The following is a 20,645-nucleotide window of genomic DNA, read 5'->3' as shown; positions in this document are numbered from 1 at the left end:
GCAATTCTCCTGCCTCAGCCTCCTGAGTAGCTGGGATTACAGGCATGCACCACCATGCCCAGCTAATTTTTTGTATTTTTTAGTAGAGGCGGGTTTCACCATGTTGACCAGGATGGTCTCGATCTCTTGACCTCGTGATCCACTCACCTCAGCCTCCCAAAAAGTGACCTGTTTTCTAAATGTTGAATTAAATCTGCTATCTGTATTTTAAAAGCGAATTGATATACTTCTACCTATCCCTTAAAAGACCATCAGTCATTCTCTCTTTCCATCCTATTTCTCTTACCTAAGTTACTCACTTGCTATCCTATGAGGAAAATTTTTTAAATCCACGTATTGAACATATAAGTACACAGGATTACTTGGCTAACTACCAATGCCTAACTGTCAATGAAAGGACACCCTTTAAAATAAGGCTTTTAGATCATCAAGAAATGAATAGTATATTTTATTCAACTCCACAAACATCTGTTGGACACTTACGTTCAAAGTACTGTGGGTGATAGAACTAATGAGTCAGTAGTTTCTACCTGGAAGTAATTCACATTCCTTTTAAAAATTTTTTGGTCTATTTCTTTGTCAGACCTTTCATTTGTTTAATGGAATGTCATGAATTTTGGTCAAGTAAGATATTTTTAATTAATGGAAATTCTAGGCAGAAACACGTCAGTGAAGATGGAGAGCCTCTTTGGGATCAGGATCATCCAGCCCCTCAGAGCAAGAGTATGGAGATCATATTCACACTGGGTCCCAAGACCTGGACTTGGCATAGGCATCATGTCTGACTGGGGGAATTTCTTGTAAATTGCACAGACCAATGACCATAGAGGAGAGAGCTGGCATGTGCAAGAAAGAGCAAACATTAAGTGAGCCAAACATAAAAGTACCTAGCAAATCACATCACCATGTGTGAGTTCAATGAATGGTGGCTTCTATTATTATTTTATTCTGATGAACTTCTCTCAGTCAAGATAGACAACTATTCATTCAATCATCTATTCATCAAGTGCCTGTAACGTGACAGGTGTGATACTAGGTATCGAGATTTAACTGTGAGCCAGGCCTTCCATCACTGCCGTCATAGGACTTTAACTTAGTGGGGGCTTCAGACAAGTATGTGAGCTAAACAGTTGAGTAAATGTAACCATGGTGAAGAGTAGAGGGTGCTATTGAAATGTATTCCTCTGGAGAAGGGAAGAAGAGATTCACGGAAGAATTTCCACTAGAAGGGGTATTTCAGTGGAAGAGTAAGTAGGAATTGATTAGAATAGGAGGTGGAGGGAAAGGTAGACAGTGTTCCAGGCAGACGGAGCATCTAGGGTGACCACCCAGAAGTGAGGGACAGTTCAAAGCCCCAGGAATTCCTTTATGCAGCCCAGGCCCAGCCAAGTGGGGTCTGGTATGGGCCCTACCCCTTAGCTTGTTATACAAAAGTCTGGGCTTTATCCAAGAGCAGCGGGGTACTATAGTTGAGTTTTACATAGGACCCTGATGTCATGAAATACTTAGAAGACCCTGGTCTCAGAGTGGCGACTATGCTGGTAGGGTGGAGGAAGAGCAGCAGAATCAAGGCATTGGTGGGACCATGGCTGGAACCGAGCAAGGGACTGACACTTTAACCTGCACAGGCAAAAGAACACAAGTCATTTCACAGAGGTGGGGACGGTGGGGCCAGAGAGAGTCTCAGGGGTCTGAGCAGAGGACTCTACTCTGCTGGGCCAGTTTTTGGCTGATTTATCAACAGAAAACTGGCTGCATCTGTTTGTTGAAGGGCCCAGGGAAGGCAGGCTTTGGGGAGCCACCATTGCAGGCTGAGGACAACAGATGCAGTTGTCCACTGGGAAACCACAGCCTCCACGTGCACAGCTTGGGAAGAAGTGAGTCACAGTCTTCTCAGTCACACCCAGCACCTGCTTAATGACCACTTCTTCCAGAGCCAGTCTTTGAATATGAAAAACAATAATCAAATGATCTTCTTCCCAGGAGGTGAGTCGGTAATCCTCATTAGCTCCAGGGCCAAAGCTAAAACTAGAAAGCTGGAAGCTTTCTGGGAGCCAGACTTTCCTCCTGGCTGATGCGGCCACATAACATTGTGATTTGTAGTTTTCCTTTTCTAAGGCATGCTGAGAACCCTTGAAGCCCCCTGCCATTCTTCCATTCTCTCTTTCCAGTGCTCTTAGAAAAAAAAGAAAAAAGAAACTGAATGTGTAATTAGGCCAAACCTAAGCACTACATTTTGTGTCTTTTTCTGACAGGTTCATCAGTTCTACAAGCATTTACTGAATACCTACTAAAGGCAGGGCTATATTTTACATATCATTCTTTGTGCAGCTGCTTTTTTCACTTCAGTTCTGCAGAGAGGGTGTGTGTTGAAGAATTCCTATATTTTACTTTGATAATGTGGGTAGACTTCACTTCTGCAACTATCCTTCCAGAGCAGACTAGACACATACCTGATTTGACTCTGTGCTGTGAAGTGGCTATTTCTACTGTTGTTAACTGATAATCAGAACCGGCATTTAAGGTAACCAGTGGGGCCAGTGTGCTTGTTGCTGAAGTGTATGAATGTGGGAAAATCTCCTGGCCTCCTCCCTATGCTCTTGGCTCTGGTCAGTGTTGGGTACAGCGTGCCTTCCATTTGCAAAACAACCTGGAATCCTACTCTGCGTCACTCCCCTCCACACACACATTCCATGTGGCTAAAGTAGTGTATAAAGTAGCTGATGCAGGCTGGGTGTGGTGGCTCATGCCTATAATCCCAGCACTTTGGGAGGCCGAGGAGGGTAGATCACGAGGTCAGGAGATTGAGACCATCCTGGCCAACATGGTGAAACCCTGTCTTTACTAAAAATACAAAAAAATTAGCTGGGTGTGGTGGCACACGCCTGTAGTCTCAGCTACTTGGGAGGCTGAGGCAGGAGAATTGCTCGAACCCAGGAGGCAGAGATTGCAATGAGCCGAGATCATGCCGCTATACTACAGCCTGGGCAACAGTAATAGACTCTGTCTCCAAAAAAAAAAAAAAAAAAAAGCCAATGCAATACTGTACTGTTTGGCTTTCTGAAATTCAGAAGGAAAACATTTCATTTAAAGTTGCAAAACAATTACTGCACCAAAGGCAGGAATGAGGAAACACATGATAAAAGGTGACAGAAACTCTACCAAAATGAGCAAGTTAGCATTACAGGATTAAGAAGAGAAGTATCAATTTTACAAACTAATAACATGAAAGGCATTTTTTCTGTAAGTTGTAGAAAGTGAGTGTGAGCTGTTGTGTGGAAGCCTCTTGGTAGCTGTGAAGTGCAGGGTAGCCATGTCCTGAGTTACCCTTTCCACCCCGCTTCGAGTTGCTGGAATCATCACAGCTTACATTCCTGTGAAGCCTAAAGAATGCCTCCTTTGCCTCTTAAAAGACAGATTCTTATGTTTAAGTTCACATCTGTCACCTGACTGCCATAATCAAATACTCTAGACTGGGTGGTTTAAGGCTGGGAAATCCAAGTGTCAGCCGGCCCACTTTCTAGTGAGTGCTCCCGTCTTGGCTTGTGTAGGTGGCTGCCTTCTTTCTACATCCTCACATGGCCTTTGCTTGGTGCATGCAGTTGGGGAAAGAGAGAAAGCACGCACAAATTCTCTGGTGTCTCTTCTTGTAAGGACATGAATTCTGTCATGAGGGCCCCTCCCTTATGACTTCTTCTAACCCTAATTATAATGCCTCCCAAGCATCCCATCTCCAAAGACCGTCACATGAGGGGTTAAGACATCAAACGGATGCATTTTGGGGGGACACAAACATCAATTCTTAAGAACATTTAATTTGATACTTTCATTTAAGCTAAAAGAATACGTTTTAACATTTTTTTGGGTGGGTGAGGGGGGCACCTACATTGGCTTGTGGAGAGTGCTTTTGGCTGGTTTTTGATTTTTCAGGATCAAGAACAACAGGTCTAGAGCGAAACAATACAGTTTCATTAAGAACAAAGGGACTGTCTTCGTAAAGGCAGTAAGTCTGTTTAGAGAAAATTTGGGGGATCAGCTTATAAAGAACATTCAAATTCTTCATTTTCTTTGTTCTCCCAGATTTATGGGAATGAAGTAGAGGCAGGCTTCCCAATCTGTCGTGTACCATTGAAATCTAAAGCACAGTAGTGTTTGTCTTGTTACAAACCAGGAGGCTGTAAATCTATTATTTATTTTTCATTAAAGGTGCAAGTTCCAGAGTGAGGCTCGTGAATAGCCCAGAGAAATAGGAGATGAAGCCTTTCATCTCTGCTCTGTTCTTCCCCATGTGAGCTGGGTCACCAGTGATTGAATGGGCATCCTGCTCTTGTGAACATGTTTGTTTACCTGGACTATGTTCAAAAGGTAAAGAAAGGGAAAGATGAGGAAAAGCACAAGCCTGGCTTTACATTTCAGATCTGGTTTCAAATTGTAATTAGAGAAAGCAACATTATTTTCAGCTCTCATCAAAGTTTTCCACTAAACCAGTTGTGCTTTGGATCTCTTACGGGACATTGTAAATAATGTAGAATAATAATGCTGTGCCATTCAGACTTTTGTTTCATGCTCATCACTCCCAAATAGGCTCCTTGGAGGTCACCATTGTTTATGGAGTTCTGACAGTGGCCACACCCAGGTGAAAGCTTCTGAAGTTACACTGAAATATTCTGTGTAACTCTGAGCTAGGTGGGGCTATCTGCAGGTGAGATAAGCTGTGTATTACCTGGTTAGAGAAAGCCTGTGCCTTTCTTGGGGGGACTCACGGGTGCTCCAAATAATAGGGCAAAGAAGTCCCTGTTTGCAGCTGATGGCAGTGGTGCCAGTTAGAGATGTCTTGCTCCTTGATATGTTTGTCTTTTAAGAAACTGATTCAGTTCATAGATACCCAGAAAATAACTGATATTTTTGTTTGTAGTATAATAAATCTGCCAGTATCTTTAATTTCCTAGAAAAATTAAAGTCATAATAGATTCTGTCATTTTTCTTCAGTGTAGGCATATTACCAATATCCATGTGACTTATGCATGGTGTGTATGTGGCTGTGTTTTGCCTGTGTTGAGCCACGTGTACAAATCAGGAAGTGTTTCTTAGTTTCTAGAAACAGGAGCTTCAACATTGTCTTCCTTATGCTTCCTTGATTCAGGAGGGAGGTACTTACTTGTAAATTATATACAGTGCATAGTCTCTGCAAAGCAGAAATCAGCTGCTATTTGCTGCAGCTGCTATTTGCTGGGACAGCTTAAAACCTGTCCTTGAGAGTAGCACTTTAGTTTCCTTGTGGCTGGTCAGGCATCTGAAGAAATAGTAGACTTTTGATGTGTATCCTTTGCACTTCCCACTGTGGATGGGCTTCCATCATTTTTCATCGGTGCCCTGCAGCCACATCCTGACATGACCTCTATGCCCAGTCCATGTTGCAAAAAGATGACAGCACACAAAACCCCCTGGAGCCTGGCCATGCTGGAGGATTTTACCTGTCTCTGGGCCCCATTCTAAATGAAATCCACACTTCTCCATCTGGAATCCCAGACTTACTACAAGACCATGATAGCCCACCTTTTTATTCCCTTTCCTTACACTACTCTACAAATCATCACATGGTCCCAGTAACAATGATAATAGCTAATAACAGCACTCTGAGACTGATTCTGTTATTTACACCATTTTACAGACAAGATTTGAAACAGGGACTTGAAGAGATATGTATTTAGGCCGAGGTTTTAAGGCCTGAGAGTCATAGCATCAGAGTGGCCCAGGATGTCTGACTGTGGAGGTCTTCACCAAGACATGTTCCCTTTACTGTTGCGTTGGACTTCATGGGCTCCTTGAGGCTTTCATACTCTACAGGAGGACTCCTTTCATGTTCTTCCTTCTTTCCTCATTGTGTCTGCCTCCATCTCAAGGGTAACCTTCTTTGCAGTATAAGTCCATGATGGAACTCATGGACCATCATGGAACCTCTCTCCAAGTAATCCTCATAGAACTCACTTTTGTTTCTGCTCTTCATTGAACCTGGTCTGTGTCAGACACTGTGCTAGGTGCTGTACATGTCTGTTAGGTTAAATTACAAGGAAATAAACTGAGAACTGAGTCTTGGAAGCCATGCTGTGAGGAAGGCATTCTCCGTGTTACTAACGAGGGCAGTGGCTTGCATTAAGCTTTTGTATGGTCATATTGTCCCTCAGCCATGTTAAAAGCTTCCTGAGGGCAGAAACTGTAACTTCCTCATCTCCTGCATTGCCTGGCAACTCCTGTAATGTCCATACAACTTTGAGGCATGCGGTAACTGCATTGCTGATTTGGTTTAAAGGAACCTGGAGCTCTTAGAGAAATGATCCGAAGGAGAAGGAGCTGAGAAACTGGTGAAATTTCTTTTTTCCACACAACTTAGAGTGGTGACAGAGGTGGCAATACTTCTTTCTTTTCCCCTTTCCTCCCTTTTTTTTGTATTCTTCTTATATATTTTTTCTAATTTGCATTACTTTTCCTATAAAAAGGGGGCTTATGAAAGTAATGTCTCCTACTGAAACTATTCCAAAATTGAGGAGGAGGGACTCCTCCTGAACTCAGTTTATAAGGCAGCATCATCCTGATGCCCAAACCTGGCAGAGATGCACAAAAATAATCTTTAGGCCAGTATCCTTGATGAGCATTGGTGGAAATATCTTCAACAAAATACTTGCAAACCAAGTCCAGCAGCACATCAAAAAGAATCCACTATGATTAAGTAGGCTTTATCCCTGGGATGCAAGATTGATTCAACATAGGCAAATCAGTAAATGTGATTCATTACATAAACAGAACTAAAGACAGAAATCACATGATTATCTCAATAGATGCAGAAAAGCCATTTGATAAAATTCAACATCTCTTCAAGGTAAAAACTCTCAACAAACTAGGTATTAAAGGAACTTACCTCAAAATGGTAAGAGCCATCTATGACAGACCCACAGCCAACATCATATTGAATGGGCAAAGCTGGAAGCATTCTCCCTGAAAAGTGGCAGAAGATAAAGATGCCCTCTCTCACCAATCCTATTCAACATAGTATTGGGAGTCCTGGCCAGTCCTGGTGGTGGGGAAAAGGGATCACTTATACACTGTTGGTTGGAGTGTAAATTAGTTAAACCATTTGGAAAGCAGTGTGGCAATTCCCCAAAGAGCTAAAAACAGGCAAAAAAAGAAAGGAAGGGAGGGAGGGAGGTAGGGAAGAAAGAAAGAGACATCTAAACAGAAAGAGAGGACATCAGACTATCCTGTGTTTGCAGATGACATGATTCTATATTTAAAAATGAAGAAAACTGGGTGAAATTTGCCACACCCAGAGGTGCCTTGGGTGAGCCATCATCGGCCCAAAACCTTCTTCAACTGATAAACAGTTTCAGCAAAGTTTCAGGATACAAAAATCAGTGTGTAAAACTCATTAGCATTCCTATACACCAACAACAGCCAAGCCAAGAGCCAAATAAGGAATGCAATTCACAATGGCCACAAAATAATAAAAATCGTAAGGATTACAGCTAATGAGGGAGGTGAAAGATCTCTACAAGGAGAGTTACAAAACACTGTTCAAAGAAATCAGAGATGACACAAACAAATAGAAAAATATTTCATGCTCATGGTTAGGAAGAATCAGTATCATTAAAATGGCCATACTACCCAAAGCAACTTACAGATGCAATGGTGTTCCTATCAAACTACCAAGGACATTCTTCACAAAATTAGAAATCACTATCTTAAAATTCACATGGAAACAAAGAGCCTGAAAAGCCAAGGCAATCCTAAACAAAAAGAATGAAGCTGGAGGCATCATGTTACGTGACTTCAAATTATATTACAGGGCTACAGTAACTAGAACAGTATGGTACTTGTATAAAGACAGATACTTAGACTAATGGAACAGAATTCAGTACCCAGAAATAAGGCCATCACACCTACAACCATCTGATCTTTGACAAAGCTGACAAAAACAAGAAATGGGGAAAAGATTCCCTATTCAATAAATGGTGCTGGCATAACTGGCTAGCCAAATGCAGGAGACTTCCTTACACCATGTAAAAAAATCAACTTGATGGATTAAAGACTTAAATGTATAACCCAAAACTATAAAAACCCTGGAAGACAATCCATGCAGTATCATTCTGGACTTAAGAACTGGCTGTAATTGTATGATGAAGATGCTGAAAACAATTGGAACAAAAGCAAGAATTGACAAATAGCATCTAATTCAACTTAATAGCTTTTGCACAGCAAAAGAAACTATCAACAGAGTATGCAGACAACCAGCAGAATGGAAGAAAATATTTGCTAACTACATATCTGACTAAGTTATATCAAGTATCTATAAGGAACTTAAATTTACAAGAAAAAAATTCTATTAAATAGTGGGCAAAATACATGAATAGAAACTTTTCAAAAGAAGACACATATGCAGCCAACAAGCATATGACAAAAAGCTCAATATCACTGATCATTAGGGAATGCAAATCAAAACTACAATGAGATACCATCTCACATTAGTCAGAATACTAAAAGTCAGAAAAAAGCAAATGTAGGCCAGGTTGTGGAGAAAAGGAAACACTTATACACTGTTGTGAGGAGTATAAATTAGTTAAACCATTGTGGAAAACAATGTCGTGATTCCTCAAGGAGCTAAAAACAATTACCATTCAACCCAGGAATCTCATTAATGGGTATATACCCAAAGGAATATAAATTGTTCTCCCATAAAGACACATTGTACATATATGTTCATTGCAGCACTATTCACAATAGCAAAGGCATGGAATCGATTGCAGACTGGATAAAGAAAACGAGGTGCATATACACCATGGAATATTATGCAGCCATAACAAAGAATGAGATCATGTCCTTTGTAGGAACAGGGATGGAGCTAGAGGCTATCATCCTTAGCAAAGTAACACAGGAACAGATAACCAAACACTGCATGTTCTCATAAATGGGAGCTAAGGGATGAGAACACATGGACACATAGAGGGGAATAACACACACTGGGGCTTACTTGAGAATGGAAACCTCCCTCAGGTAGGCCTCCCTCAGGTAGGTCTCCCTGAAGTAGGCCCCAGTGTCTGTTGTGGAGGGTGGAGGGTGGGAGGAGGGAAATGATCAGAAAAATAACTATTGGGTACTAGGCTTAGTTCCTGAGTGACAATATGTACAACGAACCTCGATTATATGAACTTACCTATATAAAAAAGAAAGTACTATCAGGGCTAGTGTGAGATTCCAGGGACTTAATTCCTCATTCTAATTTTGCAAATAAAGGAAATAGAATTTCCTTTCACGTTCTCCAGGTAGCCTTTTGCCTTCCCCAGCACTCTTTCTCTCCCATATTTCCAACTTAGAATGTGGCAACAGCTTTATCATTAAGCCTTTAGAGATGCTGAGTGGAAGAGAACTATGTATAGGAAAAGGGCTGGGGCAGATAACCAAGCATTTGCATAGGTAGTGATCATGCATTTAGAACTCCGATGTGCTGCAGACTGCGTTCCCCAGGTCCTTCCTTCCTCCCATGACCCAGACCTAGTCCTAAATGCAGAGGGTCAGGGTAGAGATGGGAGTAAAAGCATCTGGACAAAGAAACTCATGTTGGAGACCGGAGGTGTTGGTGTGAACACTCTGCTGGCCTCTGGCTGGTTCCTGCAGATGGGTGCTGGCTGTAGCTGTGCAGGGCATGTAGCAGTTTGACCTTGTTTACAGCTCTCAGGCTAATGAGGATTATCATTTATGCCTGAGAGTATGTAAATTTGGCCGTTCCTGCTCTAAAATGACATTCTCCATCTTTCCGGAAGCAAACTGCTTTCTTAGTAAACAAATTTTTAGTTTATTATGTTATCATTTAGAAACTTTCCTCTTCTGGTGCCAAATAGCTCTTAAAGATGAGTGATTCATAAAGGATGTTTTATTTACCTTGAACTCAGCTTCTGTTTGGAACAGTATTAGAACACAAGGAACATCAGTAAACCATCGCTGGAAATGTGTGAGGAGCGAAAGGCAATGGAATCCACTTCTGTATTTAGATCTTTAGAGGTTGCTTCTGTCCAGTTCATAGAACTGATTTCTTTATCATTCACTGAGTAACTATGAAGTACAAAGCCCTCTACTTGGGGAGTTCCTTGAGATACAGAAATGAATAACATATAATCAGTCTCTGGTATCTGTGCTTCTACACTTTGGAGAAGGAAATAAAGCAAGTATGAATGTAAGAGGCAAGAGTCCCAGGTGCCCTCTGAGAGGCATGGCATGGGCAGAAAGACCACGTCCACCTGCTTGCAGGGTCCTATGAATGCCACTGAGAAGACGGGGTCTGCAACACAGAATTTATTTAGCCATAGAAAGTGGCAGGCATGTCAAGTGGAGGCAACAGTAAGCACAGAAGAAAGCGTGGGACCCTTGTGGAGCAGAGAGGCTTAGTTTGCTTGGAGTGAAGGTCCTATATCAGCAGACCAGGAAGAAATAAAGTTGAAGCCCCGGTTTGGGGTCAAACTCTGCCCCTAGTCCACACCATTCCAGGAGGGAACTGAATGCCAATTAAGATGCTAGGGAGAAGTGTTTGAAGTTTGTGCAGCAAGGGAAAGAAATCAATCTTAATAATGTTTCCCAAATAGACAAACTTATTTTGGGGTATTAGGTTAAAAGTTTCTGTGCTTATATAAATTTGGGAATAAACAGGTCCTTGTTGTAAGACTTTTAGAGCCTTTAATATGCTTTAGGAGAGGATATGTCTTGCTATTTTCAAATATATTTGACCATGAAATCTAGATGAATACAAACCTAATGCACCTTTTAGGATTCCCTTGGCTGCTGCTTTCTTGCCTGGCATTCCCTACCTAGTTTCACATCAAACCCCATCCGTTTACAGCCTCACATGACCCCTCATTCTGGGCTCTATTCTGATTGACTTTTCCCTTCGTTTCTGGACTTGGATAAAATGCTGCAAACAGGGTGGCTGAGCGGCCACGAGGGGCTCTGTGGCACCACCTGGCAGTCCCCTGTGGCTGCAGCTACTTGAGAGGTGAACCTTTATTAGTGGGAAACAGGAAGGAGCCTGGCCAGGTGGTTTCCCATTCTTTCTTGGTCCACGGACTGCTGAAAGGTGTGCTTTCTTCTGAGAACTTTTCAGAGAAGTCACACATCTTGGGCATGTCCACGGAGTGAGCTGGTGTGTTTTTGGGTCTGTGCTCTTGCTGAAATTGGGGTGACCCATGACTTCACATTTTGAGGGATGCAGTAACTCACATTTTTCCTTGCTTCCTTTGCCTGTTTCCCTACATCCTGCTGTCCTAGTTTTATACTCCTCAAATAAAGCGTAAGCATTTAATCCTTGCCTCAGCCTCTGCTTCCTGCAGTACCTGAGCAAAGATAGACTCTGACTGAGTGCTTGAGATGGGTGTTTCACAGACTCACTTTGGAAAATGGCTACGTAGGCTGAACTCAGACATCGAGCATTAAGAGTGGCCAGTTTTGTAAAAGACCAGACAAGAAATAAAATAGGAAGAGGAAACATCTAGTAGGCAGTTGATGAAGTGAATCAGAACTTGCAGTAAAGCTAGGGTAATGGATTTAAGAGTAGGTCTCATAGAGATAATTGATAAAAGTATGAGCATATAGGCTGCGTAAGTTTGGGGGCATAGGTAGAAAAAAGATACCAGATGGCAACATTTAAGCATGGAAAGAGAGAGGAGGAGGAGCTCTTGATAGAGAAAGGACTGATGGTAGCTGGAGGCGTGGAGTACCAGGGCACAGAACCGCAAGAACCCTGAAGAGGAAGAGTGTCATGAAGAAGAAATTGGTCAGGGCCCTGGATTCCTTGAGTACATGGTCACTGGTAACGGAGAACAGTGGGGCACACAGAGGGTATGCTGAGGAGGCTCTGAGAGAGTTTGGTAGGGGAGAGATGGGGCTGTGAAGGGCTGGGAGTTTGGTAGGGAAGGGAAGAAGGGTGATAGCTAGACAGTGTATCAGCGTTAATCACAGTGTAAGAGATGAAACAGGGAAAAGTCTAAAAACAGATATACCACTTTTGCCTCTAAAGGTGTGGTGTAATTTTTGTCAGTGAGGAAATCTGTTTCTCTCTTCCATTTCCTGAGAAAGGAGGGAAAGGGGTTAGAAGATTGACATCTCAGGGCCTCTACCATTTCTTTGTTGCTAAAGGAAACACAGTATGTGGCTCTTTGTTTTAGCAAAACGCTAATGAGCTTTAGGATATGCAAATATGGGCTGCAGAGCTGGTTGAGTGGAAGAGAGCTACATTGCTGTGCTAAATAAAGGAAGAAGAATTGCCTTTGCTGGTGGTGCTGGCCTGTGAGAGAAGCAGGGAGGTGTGTAGAGTCATTAGGGGAGAGAGAGCTGAGGGCGTCATCATTGCCTAACTCTCAGTGAAGTGTGCCACACCCAGAGGTGCCTTGGGTGGGAGGGAGGAAGAGAGAGGTAGGTTTTAAGTCATACAAAAAGCGCTAAGTTACTGGGTCAACACAGACCTGCAAAAGAGACTCCCCCACCCCAGGCCAGGAGTTGTGAGTGGAAGGAATTGCACCCAGTGAATGTGACCATGAGAATGTGCATCTTAGGAATTAACAGCAAATTGAGGAAGGCTTGAGACTCCCCATGATATATAGAAATAGAGAACTGAAGCAATTTTGTTACTGTGTCCAAGGTCAGAATAACATGAACTGTCATTTGGGTGTCATCTGGGATTTCTTCATGTTTTTGGGGTAAGGGGAAAGCAGTCATTGGAGACAGAAGCTGCCACTTCAGCTGAGAGGTGACAGTGCTGGAGCTGTTGTGAGAGTCAAAGTAATAAGAGTTCTGTAAGAGATTTTTTTGTAAGCATTGAGAGGGCATACAGAGTTAGCAGGCATTGTAGTGAAGCAGCAGCATAGTGCTATCTTGAGGAGGAGGAGGAGGAAGAGGAGGAGGAAGGACCCTGGGCACAGTGCAGACATTTGGAGTTTGGGCTGAGGGCCTATCAGGGAGCGATTCTTGGGTATGTGTAAAAATCTTGTTGAAAGGGTCCAGAAACAGTGGCTAAGTCCTAGCAGAGAACTCTGCTGTGGACCTAGGGAAAAGGGAAGAACTTAAGAATTCAGCAGTCAAATTGAGGCCTAAGAGGAGAAATTGAGAGAGTGGAGAAAGAAGGTGACAAGGAAGAGTGGTCAGAGGGGATTTAGATAGTTTGAGATTTTAAGCATTTGCTGGCTTGTAATAGTCAAGGTTCTCCAGAGAAGCAGAGAGAGAGAGAGAGAGTGTGTGTGTGTGTGTGTGTGTGTGTGCGCGTGCACGCGCGCACATGTGTGCATGCATGTATAGAGATTAGAAGGTTTTGGCTCATGTGATTATGGAAGCTGAGAAGGCCCATGATCTGTCAGCTGCAAAGTGGAGATTTAGGCAAGCTGGTGGTATATTCAGGGACCTGAGAGCCAGAGAGCCAAGGGTATAGATTCCACTATGAGTCTAAAGGCCTAAGAACCAGAAGTACCAAGTGCAGGAAAAGATTGATGTCCCAGATCAAGCAATCAGGCAGTGAGAAGGCAGTGTGAATCCAACTTCCTCAGCTTTTTCAGTCCCCAGTGAATTGGACAATGCCTGCCTATGTTGGGAATACCTGTCTGTTTTACTCAGTTCACCAATTAAAATGCTGATCTCTTCCAGAAATATCTTCCCAGACACACCCAGAAATGATGTTTAATTAAGTATCTGGGCACCCATGGCTCAGTCAAATTGATGAATAAAAATACACTGCCCTTGGAATTTCTTGGGTGTTATCCAGTTTTCCATGTGTAGATATCAGCTCTCCACATCTAAATTGTAAGCTCCTCCAGGGCAGGGGCCAGATCTTCTCCTGTTTTCTCAGTAGCTGATGCAATTGGCTTCCATGTACTAAATGTTCAGTAAAAATGTGTTAGATGGGTCATCGATCCAATAAACTTATGTCTATGCCAATACAGGCTTGCTCTTGAAAAGCTGTGGGTAAATCAATTCTTTGTAAATTGAATCTTATTTCCAATACAGTAGGGATGTTCAGCATTTCAAGGAACCCTAGATGAATCGTTTGTGAATTTAAGAGTCCTATATTCTGTCATTTTTATTTTACAGGTAAGGAAGCTGAGTTACAGGGAAATTAAGTGACTTATTACAATCTGATTTATCAGTCAAATATAAAGTTTCTTCAAGCAAAGTATACCTGTTACTTAGGTTGAGAGGGATTTGGTGAAAAGCCTAGCTATGGAATTTCTAACATTAGATTCATAACATCATATTTTCAGAAGCATTTATTTTTAGTCTGTAGATATTTATTAAGTTTGTTTATAACATTCTTTGGTCATATACTAATAAGTAAAGGCTGTGCTGAACTGTGTTACGGTTTATGTCAGGTTAGAAACAAAAAATGAAAGGACAGACACAGAAAGTTTCTGGTTAAGAAAATTCACTTCTGAAAGTCCCCTAGCTTGAAATGTTTAGTTTTTCTTCTGTGAGGTGTGAGAGAGAGTGGTGAATGTGCCAGACAGGTGCCAGGTCCTGGGATCCTGTAGGGTGTGTTCCTAGATTCATTGTTGAGGTGATGAAAGTCTCTTCTGTCAGTAGCTTAATGTTAAGTGTGAGAAAAATGTTGGAAAAGATTTAGGGAGACCTTTTGGACACCTCACTCATGTAATTATTCATTTTAAATTGATCAGGTTTATCAACATCTGTATTGGGTTGATTTAGTTTATCCTTGCTATGTTATAGAATAAAGTAATTTATTATATGTGAGAAAACTGAGAAAAGAGTGAAGGTATTTTACATCACTACTTTGGATGATCCAAATAAAAGAATCGAAGTGTGCATTTGATTTGCTCTCCTTTCTCTTTGTAGTCATTTTTATGTGTTTGGGCTTATCAAAAATGAGATTGAAGTTGTTATTTACTACAAAAGAAGCTTCTTTTTCATTTAGGATTTTAGTATCGTGACATGGAGCAGTGAATCAGATGTGGGGACAGGAGATAATTTGTATTGATATTAGATCAAAATTAGCTAATAGCTGTTTTACAGACATCAACTCAATTCTGCAACTCAGCCAGGAGAAATTATTACCCCAAATTATTACCCACCCCCTTTTTAGAGATTTGGAAACTGATTTCACAGTTAACGTGGGCCTTTTGACATCAGTGCACAGACTCTTTGTGAGTACCAATACCAGCACCTCCTCATGCCTTCTTTAGGTTTTATGTATATTACTGTTGGCTGTTGTGAGCATCATTTGTGAAAGATGTATTAGTCCATTTCATACTGCATAAAGAAATACCCGAGACTGAGTAATTTATAAAGAAAAGAGGTTTAATGGACTCACAGTTCCACGTGGCTGGGGAGGCCTCACAATTATGGTGGAAGGCAAAGGAGAAGCAAAGGCATGTCTTACATGGGGGCAGGCAAGAGTGTGTGTGCAGGGGAACTGCCCTTTATAAAACCATCAGATATTTGAGGACTCACTATTATGAGAACAGCATAGGGTAAAAACCAGCCCCATGATTCGATTAACTCCCACTGGGTCCCTCATGACACATGGGAGCTACAGTTCAAGATGAGATTTGGGTGGGGACACAGCCAAACTATATCAGAAGTCAATTATATTATTTGCATGATACCCATACTGTTTGAGGAATAAGCAAAATGATAAGCAGTAACAAATGGAATCTTGAGGTTATGCAGAGTTTATGCTGTGTATGTAACAGTCTGCACTTGACCCGAGTCATGTGCTTCCTGAACTCCTTACAGGATGCTTGGCTAGGATATACACGAAAGTTACAGTGATTGGAAAATTAGTTTTCCTATTAGCATAAATACAGATGTGTTAGGGGGTAGATGATACACTGTAACAGACTTAGGAAATTGAAAACTAAAATTGGATTGTAAAGCTTGTAGCAGGTAGCCTTAGGCTGTGCTCCCAAGCTGTTGGGGCACATGTTCAGTTTCTATAGGTTTCTTCAGTTTTCTGTTATGGATACTGGAATAAAAGTTGAATTTTAGTGGATTTAAAGCAAAGAAATGGATAGAAGTCAACTTTTTATCTCGTTTCCTGTCCCCCCCGCCCTTTTTTTGCTTTTCTTTGAAATGTGAATAAATACTATAGACAAAATATAATAGCAAAGGCAAATTATGGATAAATTGGAAAATCAAACCCTGCAGAACAAATGTATTTTATTTTTACATGATACAACAAATTTTATAACATAAACTGTACCAACAAGTGAATTGACAATTTAAGATATTTTGTTTAGCTTGTAAAAAATGAATGCTAATACGTTAGAAATCACTAAATCACAGTGATTCCTTGCTTTATGCAACAGAAATCTATTAATTAAAATGAAAAGCCTAAAGATATTTTGGGGAAGATTCCAAATGTTATGTGTGGTATCCTCCAGTTCCTTTTAATATAGTTCTCACCCTTAGCTGCACGTTTAATTCACAAGGGAAACCTTAAAAATACTTATAATGGAGCCTCACTCCTGGACCTTCAGATTTAGCTGGTCTGGAGTGAAGGCTGGGTAGCTTTCTTTTTTTTTGAGACAGGGTCTTGCTCTGTCCCCCAGGCTAGAGTGCAGTGGCATGATCACAGATCACTGTGGCTTTGACCTCCCAGGCTCAAGTGATCCTCCTGCTTCATCCTTCCAAGTTGCTGAGACTACAGGCATATGTCACCACGTGTGGCTAATTTTTGTATTTTTTTTTTTTTAGCGGTGGAATTTTGCCATGTTGCTCAGGCTGGTACAGCATTTAAAAAAACTCCTCAGGAGATTCTAATATGCAAAGTTAAGAACAACAATTTATATTGTAATCCTTCTTTAATCTTGTTTACTTAATTGCTTAAAGGCAGATTTCTGTATTTTAACATTTTAACTTTAAGGTTGTAATAGTCTGATGAAGGCAGCTCATATCAGCCTGTAGGCAGTTCAAGGTGTTGACCTTTACCTTTAATGTTTTTATGTGTCATATGGCAGTTACTATAAGGATTATGTTTTTCCTTTGCAGCGTTATAATACTGAGTGCCAGGACCTAAGTTTTTGAAATGTTGCAGTAGCCCCTTTTTAAACTGCTCTGAGCCTGCCAGGCACAGCTTGACCTAGCTGTTAATTTAGTACTTTCATCTGATTGACCTGGGAAGGATCACTGGCCACCTAGGGGAGACCTTACCATTATTAATTCCTGCCTGGATGTCCTTTACGTGTCTGCCTGGAGGTTTTGGCATTGGCCACGCTGTGAAAGTCATAAAATTAAAGAAATATTTTGCACTGGCTGTTCACACTGACATTCAGCAAAACAAACTGCAGTAATTGCTGGGGCTTCTTATTTTGAAAGAACATGTGACTGGTATCTTTCTGGTTTATATGTAGGTAGAATTTGCAGTGGTTCTCCTGTGCATTGATGGGCAGAAAGTGTTAATGGTGGCTATGGGGCCATGGCTGCTGGAAGCTATTTATAATCTTTGCACTCATGTAGGGGATGTATGTATATGTGCAGAGGTGTTTATATATTGCTTTTGTTTGCATTTCAAACATGAAGCTCATTTTAAAAGTACTTGCAAAATTTATCCAAAGGGAGGAAAACCTTTAAATTAGTGATTCTCAAACTTTTTTGAGTGTATCAGAATTAGATACAGGAAACCTGGCTTGGTGTCTGATGTTTGAAAGGACTGGGCTCAATAAATTTCCACAAAAGGTGACTTTTCTTAGATGCCCTGATACAGATGACAAACAAGGCTATTGCTAGTTCAAAACAGAAACAAATGAATATATTTTTACCATTTGTGGAAATTACAGTTTTGAAACTAGGAAGCCCTATGTATCACTATCAGCTCTATTTTTGGAAATAATGGAGGAAGTATTTCAACCTGATTACTGCCTGTGGAGTGAGGAATTTCTTAGTATTTGACTGACCACCTGCTGATACTTTATTTCTTTAGAGTTCTCAAGTCATTATAAGAATCACCCAACAGTTTGAAATCAAAATGATGTCTTACTATAAAAGGTCAGCTATCTATCGTAAAAGATTATGTGCCATTTAAAAATATAATTGCCATTTTTCCCCTCTCTCCCACCTTACATTCAGATGTTTCAGAATAACAGAATCCCTGCAAAATGAGAAGAAACATTCAAGGTTTTAGCCTGTGCAAATTTCGGAAACCTCCTTCTACTTTAAGTCTTTTAATAGTCCAGATAATTATCACTCTGCTCACTGCCCTTTTCTTTCTCTCTACCTCCTCGTCGTTCTTGAAACATTTTAATGATACTATTTGTGTATTGCTGCTGATGAATTCTGCCCAGCAAATGTTGTTTATTTATTTTTCCTTGAGCTGGATTTTACCCTCTCTTTACTTATGTTGGTGTTCTGTTTCTTGTCCTGAATGCTATGAGACATTCCTTTCCATGCCTTTGTATAATGCACAGCAGGCTGATGAAATGTGGGGACTTGTGCTGTGGGAACCCTGCTTGGGTAAATGTCACCATTTTATATAAAGAACTTTGCTCCTCTTAGCAGCTCCAGAATCTGCTCAGATTGTGACACCTTAAACATATGATCCGATTATTAAGAAGTCTGTGTTGTGTTGTGAAACACTAATCATTTTTAATGCATTGCTGATTAATATGTGAAAGTGAAAACCAGCCAGTGGATAACCTATAGTCCTTATCCTCCTGCCCTCTGCATGCTTGCAAGCATGAGACATGTACCTAGGACAAGATTACCCATCTGTGGATACGCATTGTTGATGCATGGACAAAATGAGTATTGCAAGTGGAAATTAATGGAGGCGCAGATGGGAATTCTGCCAATGTACTACTAATGGGGAACATATTTAACTTGGTGAAGTATCTTCAGTAAACTAGGGTGTTAGGTACTATTTTAAGGAGTCTTATTCATCATAAAGTTAATTTCTTGATATTAAGAACATATTTATGCAGTAACCCTTTTCTCAGCACATCTGGAATTTTGAAAATTGGCCTTTTGTCTTATTTCTACATAGAAGCACTGTTCCTGTGCTTCTCTTTCTGGTTTAGGGCAAATGGGGCATTGGGGACAAAGTGGGTCATTCCTCAAATCTCTTGCCCCTCAGGTCTGGGAATGATGTGATGCAGATGAGCTTCACCATGGGTCAGCTGCCCTATTCTCCAAACTTTGCTTTACTCAAAGACCTTGGTGGTTTGGAAGTGCTCAGCTCATCTTTGTAGACTTCTAATTGTTTTAGAACATCATTACTTTGAAGAAAACTTTGAAAACAACTTCCCAAGATGTTTGTTTTTCCTGTTCTCATACTGCATTGAGTAGCCTCAGCTAAGGACTTGGTCAAAAAGAGGCACCCCTACTTACTGGGGAACTCTCTAGCTTTTAAGAATGTATACTCAAGCTTCAATCAACTGATTGAAGATTCCCCTCCAGTCTCCCTTCCTTTCCTCCCGTTCATTGGTCACTGGTGACACCTTCAAACAAAAAGCGGTATATTCTCAAGAGGGCATGTGGCACAGTGGGTGAGAGCATAAACTCTTCAGACAGGTTTCAGGTTCTGACTTTTCAGCTGTGTACTCTTCCTGAACCCCTCTATGCCTCTGTTTTCTCATTTGTAAAAGAATGAAGATAATAGCATTTACCATGCCTAGCATTAACTTATTTCCTAAATATATCGTTTTAACAGCTTTATTGATATATAATTTACAGCCATATGATTCACCTTTTTGAAGTGTATAATTCAGGGTTTTTAATGTTTAAGGAGTTGTGCAACCATCACCATCATCTAATTTTAGAACATCCCCAAAAGAACCATGTACCTACCAGGAGTCACCCACTATCTTCTCCCTCCCTGCCCTGTTTCCCTGTTTCTCAAGCCATCACTCATCTACTTTGTTTATATTTGCCTTATAGGGACATTTTTATTAATGTTATCATACATAGATGGTTTTTGTCACGGACTTTTCTCACTTAGTGTTTTCAAGGCTCATCCATGTTGTAACATGTATCAACATTTAATTCCTTTTTATTGCAGAATAATAAAGTGTGTGGATATACCACATTTTGCTTATCCATTCATCATTTGATAGATATTTGGATTGTTTCTAATTTTTGGCTATCATGAATAATGCTGCTATGAGCATGGATAATATAAGTTTTTGTGTGGATGGTATGTTTTCATTTCTCTTGAGTGTATACCTAAGGGTGGAATTACTGGGTCATATGGTAACTTGTTGACATTTTGAGCAACTGCTGAACTGTCTCCGTTTTACCAGTAACGTATGAGGGTTTTGATTTCTCCACATCCTCGCCAACACTTGCTATTGTTTGTCTTTTGGATTGTAGGCAATCTATTGGGTGGTTTGGGTGGGTTATCTCATTAATTGTGATTTTGATTTTAATTTTTCCAGTGAATAATGATGTTGAACCTTTTTCCTATACTTATTAACCTAAATATACTATTGAGTATAAGAAAAATTACTTACCATTTTAGAGATAATACCAATATAAGAACTGTCAGTCCCTGCTTTTACTAGAGTGGCAAGAGTGAGGATAGTTTTAAAATCAAGCATACTTAAAGAATCATACCTGCATCTCATTAAAAGAAAACGTTAGTTCTAGATAAAGCTAAATCATCATTAATATAT

The 20,645-nt window shown here is 40.8% G+C and overlaps 1 protein-coding gene across 1 annotated transcript in view; it reads left to right on the top strand.

Annotated features, from left to right (window-relative positions):
- SDK1 (sidekick cell adhesion molecule 1) overlaps positions 1 to 20,645 on the top strand; it is a 1,001,700-nt gene that overhangs the window by 309,170 nt on the left and 671,885 nt on the right. The window lies entirely within an intron of this gene.

Source organism: Callithrix jacchus, chromosome 2, assembly GCF_049354715.1.
Source record: "Callithrix jacchus isolate 240 chromosome 2, calJac240_pri, whole genome shotgun sequence".
Classification (NCBI taxonomy): Eukaryota; Metazoa; Chordata; class Mammalia; order Primates; family Cebidae; genus Callithrix; species Callithrix jacchus.
The sequence above is the reverse complement of the archived record's forward strand: the minus strand, read 5'-3'. Positions and strand labels throughout refer to the sequence as shown.